The sequence below is a fragment of the Lygodium microphyllum genome, chromosome 18, assembly GCF_053477565.2.
Source record: "Lygodium microphyllum isolate KBCC chromosome 18, Lygodium_microphyllum_v1.1.10, whole genome shotgun sequence".
In the NCBI taxonomy this organism is placed as follows: domain Eukaryota; kingdom Viridiplantae; phylum Streptophyta; class Polypodiopsida; order Schizaeales; family Lygodiaceae; genus Lygodium; species Lygodium microphyllum.
Window position 1 is genome coordinate 5,363,366 of NC_141152.1, and position 10,556 is coordinate 5,373,921.

A 10,556-nucleotide genomic window follows, 5' to 3' on the forward strand; every position below is an offset into this window, starting at 1 on the left:
TGAAAAAACTGAAGACAGCACATCCTTTCCAACAGGACTAGGTATCTGTTAGGCAAACAAAGGGCATGAAAATACAATATATCCAGCTGTTGGGAATCAATGCTCACATTGACATTCATGCACAACTTGGGAATAGGCTTGGAATCAGTATGAGAGTGCCTATGCATATACGCCAAGTACCAAGCAAAGTGAGCAGTTAATCTCACTGAAGGATCTACAGACTGTGAATACTGCTGAGCAAAATGAACATAGTTCTGATAAGCTTGACTGGCAGCTGTCCATTCTCCTGGAATTACTGGCCAATTGATCTGAGGTCCTGTAAGGGAATCATCCGAACTCCATCCCCTTCTTCTGAAAATCTGATTATCAAACCCATCACAGTCACTAACCAACTGAGGTGGCTGAGATATAGAAGTGTGAGGAGAGGGTAGTGGAATAAGGAAAAGTGAATGAAGTGAGGGATAGGCAAAATCATAAAAGGAAGAAAAGTTTAAAGAAGGAGTGGCAAAAATTTGGAGGGAATCACTAAGGAAGGGTGTTAACTGATAAATAGGAAATGTAGAGGGTACATGAATGGATGGTGAAGGACAGGGTGGAGAAGGGGAAAAGACCATATACTCAATAAAGGAACAGTATGTAAAAATGGGAATTTGAGGGAAAGATGAAGGTTGGAAAAGAAGGGGTAAAATAGTGGTGGAATTAGATTGACAAAGGAAAAGATACAGAGCATATCGGTGAGCCATTTGTTGGTAATAGAGGAGGGTAGGAACAGAAGGTCCTAAGAGAGATCGTCTATGATAGGCATCAAAGAAGGTAGAATCAAACGGATTATGTTTTGAAAGATAGGCTAAGAGATCCATCCTTAGTTGATTAGTACTCTGGGCAGAGGTAGGAGCTGTGTTTTGTCATTGATTCAAGACCACAGAATCAATCATGGGATGCCAGGAATTATCATGACAATCAGCCACTTTGGAGGAGTAACTCTGAAACATGTCAGCTATGTGCAACTCCAAATGGTTGACATACAAAACAGCTTGTAATACCACATCCCCCACATACCATGCCATATCCACCTCATCTGGAATTAACAAGTCTCCTCGTAGATACATGTAGGACATCAACATGGTATCTGGCGTGACAGAATCTTCAAACACCATCCTTACTACCTCTGTCAACAACTCAGCAGACCAAGCCCCACTCCATCCATCCTCTGGAAGAGGTAAATCCATTGTGGAAAGCTTCATGTAGAAGACCAACTTGTGTAAGTGGTAGTGGACAAAGAAAGAATGGTCTGGTGGAACATATTCCTGAAACTGCTCAAATGTAGACCATAACAAGTCCATTCTGGATTGCAATCTTTCCACTTTATCTTGGAATAGAGGACACAAAGTAGCCTGTCTCTGAAGAGCAGCCAAGTCCTGCTGTGAAAGAGAAGGAATCAAGGGAATATTAGGGCTTGGAGGAATAGACCGTGACTTTGCTAGTTGATCTTACAACTGCTGAATTTGGGAGGCTTGGGATGCCACTGTGTCACTAGCAGTCTGTAAAGCTGAAAGTTTGTCATCTAAGATAGCTTGGAACTCCTGCGCTTCTCTGGACATCCTCTCCTTCTCCTCTGAAAGGCTAGTAACCTGGGATTGAGCCTCTAGTAATTGGAGCTTCAAAGAAGAGATCTCATCGCTTTGGGTGGCAACCAGTTGGGTTTGTTGTTCCATCTGCTTAAACAAATCTGCTAGGGTATCCTTAGCAGAAGCTAACTCGGATGTTGCCTTATGCAATTGGTCCTTAGACTGCATGAGCTCTTCATAAAAAGACGCGTACAGTTGTTGAACACAGGCTGTCACTGACAATTCAATGGAACTTTGAATATCTTTACAGAGGAAAGGAATTGCATCTCCTGAGACTAGACTGTTCAGGGAGGGAACTGATATGTCTAAGGATCCTTCGTGATGTGCTCTAAACAGGTTATTACAAGTGAGATACCCAGGGAGTTCACTGCTAGAGGTAGCAGGGATGGGCACTGAAGGAAGTACGGAAGGAGCTTTATCCGCTACCCGCTTCAAGCGTTTGCGCTGTATGACCAGGGGAGGCGGAGAATCATCATCCTCTATGTCAATAGGTTCGGACTCATCGGAAGGTGGAGGAGGAGGCAATGGATCTGATGGAGGAGGTGGAGGCACAGTCTTCTGTAAACCTGAATAGGTCAAGAAGGCAGACAAATATGATCCATATGTGACATTGGTAACATTACCCCTGGTGACTTTGACGAAATGTTGATCCATTTTAGTGAGGAGGTAAGTGCTCCAATCAATAGCAACTCCTTTCAACACCATCTTGGAAGCTGTGAAAAGCTCTTTGGACAAGTACTGGGATGGCGTTTTGGCAGGCATAAACCTGTCCTGGAGAAACTGACAGACCATCTTCCATACGGGATCAGTGATCATGGAAAAGGAAACTCCTGAAGAGTTGATCACCTTCTTAACATCCAGCATTTTCCTTGTCTGCTTTTGCAACAGCTTCAGAATCTCTTCATTAGAGAAAAGCTGACGAGCGGTAATAAAAGGTTCACCTTTGGAGGGTAGAGACAGAGCCTTCCCTAGGCCTCGAGGTGTCAAAGTCATAGAAATTGCATGGACTAGTCCTGTCTTCTTGCTGTAGGAGGCCAGAAACTCATCATATAACGACGGATCCTCTAGAAGCAAAGGAAAGGAAGTAGCCACAAAAGCAACGAGTCCCGCCTTCGTGAGAGGCTCAAAAGTAAGTAGGGAAGAGTAATCCCTACTAACTAATGGGACGTACTGGATAGGGGGAGGAGCGTGAGAAGGCGCCATTCAGATGGTTACACACACACCACAAACACAAACAATCAAGGAGAATGCCTGCAAAGCAATAGACAAAAAACCAAGGATAAGAGAACAACCAAAACAATAAAACATGACTCGACCAACTAACCCCAAGCAAACCATAGCCTAGAAAAAATTCGACATGACCTTGAGACATATGCGACTGAAAGCTTCATGCTATGCATCAGACAAACACCCAGAACCCTGTATCAGGCAATAAAAGAAAAAACAACACACCGTACCCTGAACCGTAACAAAGATAGTAAACCAAAACATCACCACACCCGACACATATCAAGACTACATCGTTGATAAACCAGTGTTTGACCATGGAAATAACTCCAATGACTGCACATACCCATCCCACGAAACGGTTCGTTAAAAAGGGAAATTAAGTGTAGTGAGGGAGGATTAATTTAATGAAGGGTTGATTTTAAGAAATTATTAAGAATGGGTGAATTTTTATTAAGTGATAAACCTTAGCAAGAAAATGACGGTTCCTTATTATAAATTTAATTACCAATTATTATGTGAAAACGGTGCTTTAATTCGAATCCCGGACATCGATACCCAGACTGGGTCTCTAAATGCAAGTTCATTGATTACAAATTAAGGTGATGTGGAGCGCTTTTTTGCCAGTGCGTGCTCTTGTGACGACTGGTTCATTTTAATTAAAAATTAAAGTGCCTCTGTAGCGCACGTAGCGCGTGCTAAGTGAACGGCGGGTTTATTTTAATTAAAAAATATGTGTGTGTAGCGCGAATGCGCGTGGAAACTGTGGGTGAATAAATAGTTTATTTTAACAATTAATTTGTGATTAAGGGGGAAATGAAAATAAATAAAGCACATAAAATAAATACCTGGAAGGGGTGTGTATGTAATGGCCTAAATTCGCACGGAAGAGTCCCCCAAAAGAAGTGAATCCAGTAAAAGAAAAGTAAAGACCACTGACGAAACAACAAAGAGAACACCTTAGTGGGTGTGTTGAGTTTGAGTATGATTGGTAAATTATGTGATGATGTATTAGGATAGTTTTGAGTTTGTTTTTGTTTTTGTTTTGTTAAGTTTATTGTGTGTGGTTGGTATTGTAGGGAGTATTATGTGTGGGGATTGGAATTATGTGTGTTGGTCTAGAAATTGTTTGTTTAAAATTTTTTTGTGTTTGAATAAATTGTAGGGGGTTGTGTTTTATGTTGGTGTTGTTTTTTTTTTTTCAAAAGGAAGAATAATGACAAATGGATAGGGGATGAAGGAAAAAGAAAAATTCAGCTAGGTAGGAAATATCCACAATTGAGTGTATGAAAATAAGATGGAGATTTTTAGGGTGAAGTGTGGTGTGTTGGTCATATGGTTTTCATTTGTTTTTTTTTTTTTGTTTTTTTTTTTTTTTTGAAATATGGATGCCATGTATGAAAATATGTGAAAGTGAAAAAGGAAGGGAAAAAGGTCAAGGGGGTGGGTGGAATTTTTTAGAATTTTTTAGAATTTTTAAAGAATTTTTTACTAAGTTTAAATGATTTTTTTACATTTGTTGGTAATTTTGGGATAAATTGGGAAATATTGAATTTTCAGAAATATTGAGGGGTGAAAATTTCCAGCTGAAAATTTTCCAAAAATGGGCAAAAAGCGAAGGGAATTTTTAGAAATTTTTCTGAAATTTTATTGAGTGGAAATTAATTTATAAATTAATTAAATCAGTTAAATCAGGAAAATCAGCTTAGTCTGGTAAGTAAGGTCAAATTAAGTCAGCTAAGGCTGGGTAGTCTGTGTAAATAATGTAAGTCAGACTAAGGCCAATCAGGTTAATCAAATGGAACTAAGTTAGTCTGGGTGAAGTCAGATAAGTCAGGTAAGCAAGTCAGTGGAGACTAACCTAAATGAGGTTAGTGTAACTAAGCTAGGGTTAGATGACTAAGTTAGGGTTAACTAACCAGGGGGTGGGATTAGTGAACTAGGTTAGGGTTGGTCTAACCAAACTAGGGTTAGTTGACTAGGTGAAGGGTTAATTAACCTAGGTTAGGTTAGTTGGGTGGGGGGGTGGGGTTAACTAACCTAGGTTGGGTTAGTGGAGGGGGGTTAGGTTTAACTAACCTAGGTTAAGTTAGTGGAGGGGGGTTAGGTTTAACTAACCTAGGTTAAGTGACCTAATTGAGGTTAATAAACTTCATGTAGGTTAGTTGAACTAACCTGAAGGGTAGCTAGGAGGAGGAGGAAGGAGGAGGAGGAGAGGGGCAGCGGCGGCGGCGGAAATGGCGGCAGCGGCGTCGAACGTGGCGGCGGTGGTCGTGGCGGCTTTGGACGGCAGCAACGGGCGACCGTGGCGGCGCTGGATGTGGCAGATGGCAGCGACTTCGACGTGGCGGCGGCAGACTGCGACGTGGAGTGGAGGGAGGAAGGTGGAGGGTAGGAGAGAAGGCGCGGGAGAGGGGGCTAGGGCGGGGCAGCGGGGCCCGTAGGCAGGCTCAGAGAAGCCGGTCCGGGAGGTAGGTGGACTAGGCGGTGATGCGCTGGCAGGAGGAGGGAAGGCCAAGTGTCGCAAGGGCGGGCAGGAGGCGCAGAGGCAAGAGAAGGGGGAGAGAAGGAGGTAGGAGGCGTGCAGGAGGCGGAGGAAGGAGGGGAGGTGGGAGGGAAGAAGGGAGGGTGAGAGGAGGAAGGAGGAAGGGGAAGGAGGCAGGGCGGGGGAAGGAAGGAGGATGAAGGAGGAAGCAGAAGGGGGGAGGGAAGAAGGGAGGGGATGGAGGGAGAAGGGAGGAGAAAAGAGGGGCAGCAGATGGGGGAGATGGGGGGAGGGTCGGGGAGAGAGAAAGAGGGAGAGGAAGAAGAAGAGAGAGAGAGAGAGAGAGAGAGAGAGAGAAAGGGAGGGTGGTTGAGAGTCGGGGGGGGGAGGGGTGTGTTAAAAAATTCCAAAAAAAAATAATAATTAATTAATTAATTAAAAAAAAGGAAAGGTGAGACACCCCTGTCCCGCGCGCATGCGCGGGGCGGGGGTAAAAAAATTTGCAGGGCCGGGAGTGAAAAGGCGTCCGGATCCGGGGATGGAGCACGCGGACACGACCAGGGCACCTTAAGATGCGTAAAATCGAAAAAGGCGCTTTCACGCGAGGGACAGAGCGCGTAAAAACTCATAAAAATAAAGAAAAATGAATAACTCCCAATTCGGACATCAAAACAAAATATCATAAAAACAAAAAGTGGGCAAGACGGCACGGGGAAGACAGGGAAAATATGCGACGGAGGTGCCGGGAAGGGTAAAGGGCGGTCACGTGCAAAAAACACAAAAAATAAACCAAAAAACGCAATTAAAAATTAATATCGGAAGATCCGTGCATCGGAACAAAGTGCAGGAAAAAGAAAAAATGTGCAAAAAAACGTGCCCGACAATCCTATCACATCAAAACATAGTTCCGACTGAGATAAGATGTGTTCACGTGGGAAAAACCCAAAAAACAAACCCAAAAATGGGATCGAAAATTAATATCGGATGAACCGTGTGCCGGAATGACATGCAGTAAGAAGGAAAAATGTCCGCAGGAAGGAATGGCACAAGGATGTCATGTTAAACCGCAGTTTCGGTGGAAGTAGGAGGGGTTCACATGTGAAAAACTCCAAAAATACACCCGAAAACTCATTGAAAAATTAATAAGTAAAAATACGGAAGTCGAAAGAGGGGGAAGGAAAAAGGAAAAAGGTGGGGGAAGACACGGGGGACACGGAAGTCAAATCAAATTGGAATTCCGATGCAAAGAGGGCAGGTTCTCATGGAAAAATGTCAAAAAGACGCATGAAAAAGTCGTAAAAAACTGAAAAATTAATAATGGACAAACCGTGTATCGGAATGACTCGGAGTAAAAAGGGAAAATGTCAGGGGAAAAGTGGTTAGCAGGGCTATGACATCAGATCATGGTTTCGAAGCAAGAAAAGTGCATTCACATGGAAAACCGGCTAATTTGCGCAAAATGCTTCAAAAATTAATAACTCAAAAACCGTACACCGAAACAGGGGTAGGTAAAAAGGAAAAATGGTCAGTTCAAAGGGAGAAATAGGGCTATTAGGTTGGATTTGGACTTCGGTAAACGTAGGGTGCATTCACATGGCAGGACCTCAAAATCAAGGAATAAAGGAGAACTGCAAGGGAACAGCCCCAAGGGTGGGTGAAAAATAAACGAGTAGGGGTGAAGGGACCCCATTAGGGTAAAATCAAGTCATGGCATAGAAGCATTAGCAGGTTGAGGCATATGCAGAAGGGTATGCAATGTAGACGCGCAGGGACGCGTCCCCACACTTAAGACCTTAATGGATAGGGTTAACCGAGCAACAGGGACCTAGGACCACGCCACAGACCATCCACTAACTTCCCCACACTTAAAACATGAACATCACTAAGAAACCAAAGTTGTAGGGTTAGAAAAACTTGGCCCATTTTGTCAAGAATCAAGGTTGATTGTCAATGGCACGTCCTGTGTTGTTGTCGGCTGCTGGAGGTACCAAGGCATCTTCTCGGCACACGTCCGTCATGGCAGGGACCACGCGGCAGCACCCAGGGAGGTAGCTGATAGAAGGAATCACAGGAAATTCATCGATGATGAGGGATATTGCACTCAACTCACAGTCACTCAAATGGAATGAAAGAACTATCACTCGCCCCACGACTAATATCACTCGAGGAAGAATGATTGAAACCCATATCGCATACCCGGTTTAGGAATCGACAGGGGAATGGTGCAGAGGAAGTATGCCAGGGTGCACAGTTGATGGTGCGTTAGTGTGTCCAACCCGTCCGGCATAAGTGCAAGGAGGAAGGCAAGGGAGCCTTACAGTGCAGTGTACAGAACAGGGTGACGTGTCTTGTGTTGACGGTAGAGACCCATCCTGTGGGTGCATAGGGAAATGGGAACATACCTTACTCCAAGTGTCGTAACGCCCCTCAATCTCACCTCGCTGTAATTGAATGAAGACACTCCAGTCACACTCAGCCCACCCTCTGTCTCACACTCTGTTGATAGATACAGGAGGGCAGCCTTTTCCTAAAACCCATTAATGTAATCCTCACAATCACGTGTGCAAGGGTTGTATGCCTTGTGCACATTTGATGGTGCAACTGTGCATCCCGCCCTGTGCCGGCATACGGTGCAAGAAGGAAGGCCAGGGAGCCTTATGGTGCAGTGCACAGAGCAGATTGTGCTTTGTGCATTGAGAGGCCCATCCCGTGCGTGCAACACTTCATTCACACTTCTCACCTCTCATTTGATTTGAAGGGAAAAGACTGGTCTCTCGGCCCACCCTCTGTCTCACGCTCTGTTGATAATTATAGAGGGCAACCATACTCACTTCCCCATCCGGTTAGGATGAAAGCTCACAGCACTCAAGGGGTTGTCGATGAAGATCGCGTCGTCAGTTGTTGAAGAGGAGGCATACCTAGGGAGGTAGCCATCAAATCGAATGTTGTGTTGGATAGGAACATGTCATCTGCTAGAGGACAGGTAGACACTCTGCAGAAAGACCCAGGACACAGCGTACCAAGGGAGGCAACTTCGGAACTGGAACCTGAGGATGTCAATTAATGAATCCACTTTCTAGACTACTGGGTGTTGCCACCTTTTCCACAGCCTGCTTCTTGCCCAAGGGTGTTTACCACCTTTTCTTGGAACGAGGCCTGCTATGACAGGGAATTGCTTCCTTTTCTCTCATAACAGATTTGTTTTTCTTATTTTTTTTCCTTTTTTTTTTCTTTTGTTTTCCCCTATTCCCGAGGGTGTTTCCACATTTTCTCGAAGAATAGGTCGGCATGACAGGGACCTAAGTCCTTTTCTCCCATGACCGATATGTATTTTTTTTCTCTTTTGTTTGTTTGTTTTTTTTTTCTTCGAATTGAGCAAGGGAATGATAGAAAGACCATGTATCAAGACCAACCTCGCCACTATCACTGGTGGAAAATAGAGGATAAGAGATCAAGGCTGGAAGGTGGAGTTGAGGGGACAGAGTGTTGCGTCCATCTCATCAGGAGTGACTGAAGAACGGCTATCAGAAGTAGCATCATAAGAAGTAGAGTGCCGCTCCAACAAGGGAAATGATCAAATGACCGTGATTGTCAAGATCCCCAAGGAGGGAAATACTTCTTCAAGAGATATCCATTGATCAGAAAGGGATCATCAGAGGCATCAACGGTCTGCACTTGGACAGAGCCATTAGGGTTGACGGCAAGTACCTTATAGGGGCCCATCCACCATTGTTGGAGCTTGCCAGGAAACTTGCCAAATCATGAATCATAGGCTAGGACCAAATCACCTTCTTTGAACTCCTTGTGCTTGATGAAGCTGTCATGGTAAGCCTTACGTCGAGCTTGCGTGGCTTCCATGCATTGTAGAGCCATCCTACGAATTTCTTCCAAACATTCCAGGTGCAGGAGACGGCGTTGCAGTGAATCATTGTCCCCCAAACGCTCTTTGATAGCCACTCTCAAAAAGGGTAATTCCAGTTCAACAGGAAAAACAGCTTCTATACCATACACCAGCTGGAAGGGTGTCTGTCCTGTTGCTGCTTTATGGGAGGTTTCTGTATGCCCAGAGGGCCTCTATAAGTCAATCATCCCAATCACGACGATGTGCGGCAATCGTTCTTGTCAGAATCGAGCAGAGGATGCGATTCGTGACTTCGACTTGGCCGTTGGCTCTGGGGTAATAAGGAGTGGACTTGCGATGGCGGATCTTATACAACTCTGTCAATTCTTCCATGACTTTATTAATGAAATGAGTGCATCTGTCACTTACCAATTCTAAGGGACTGCCAAAACGGGTGATGATATTCTCGTACATGAACAGGGCCACGCTGTTACCATCGTCTCGCTTTAGGGCTTTAGCTTCACACCACTTTGTGACATAATCCGTACATACGAGGATGTATCTGTTCTGTTTCCTTCTAGTGGGAGGGTCGATTGGGCCTACGAAATCAATGCCCCACTTCTCAAACGGCTTCAGGGGAAGGATAGGTTGCAGTGGCATGGCACTTGTCTTCGTGGGTTTCCCCATTCTCTGACAAGCATCACATCTTTTACAGTAATCATAGGCATCCTTGTGGACGGTAGGCCACCAATAACCTGCTAGCAGAGCCTTCTTGGCTGTAGCTTCTCCTGCAAAGTGACCTCCACATGGCTCGTCATGGCAAGCCTTCAAAATAATCCCAATCTCATCTCCTACAACACATCTTCTGAGCACTTCATCTTTGCCTTTCTTGTACAGTGCGCCGCCTAGCAGGGTGTAGGGGGCTGATTCTAACATAAGCTTCTTCCTTTCCCGACTAGAAATACCAAGAGGGTACTGCTGGGTTGCCAACGGATTGGCAATGTCTGCATACCAGGGAGTTACAGTTTCTACCAAGAATAGGGAAGCATCAGGAAGGTCTGGATCATCCTGCTCCTCGTTTGCAGTTTGTGGGATACGTGACAGATGATCAGCCAGAACATGGGAACGACCAGGCTTAGTAATCACCTCAAAGTCGAACTCCTGAAATAGAAGGAGCCATCTCATCATTCGTCCTTTCACATCTGCTTTGTTCATCAGGAAGGACAGGGCCTCATGATCCACATAAAATTTAAAGTGGGTGGACAAGAGGTAGTGGCAGAACTTCTCTAGGGCAAACACCATTGCCAAGCACTCAAGCTCTGTCACTGTGTAGTTCCGTTCCCTATCAGTGACCTTTCGGCTTGCGTAATAGATC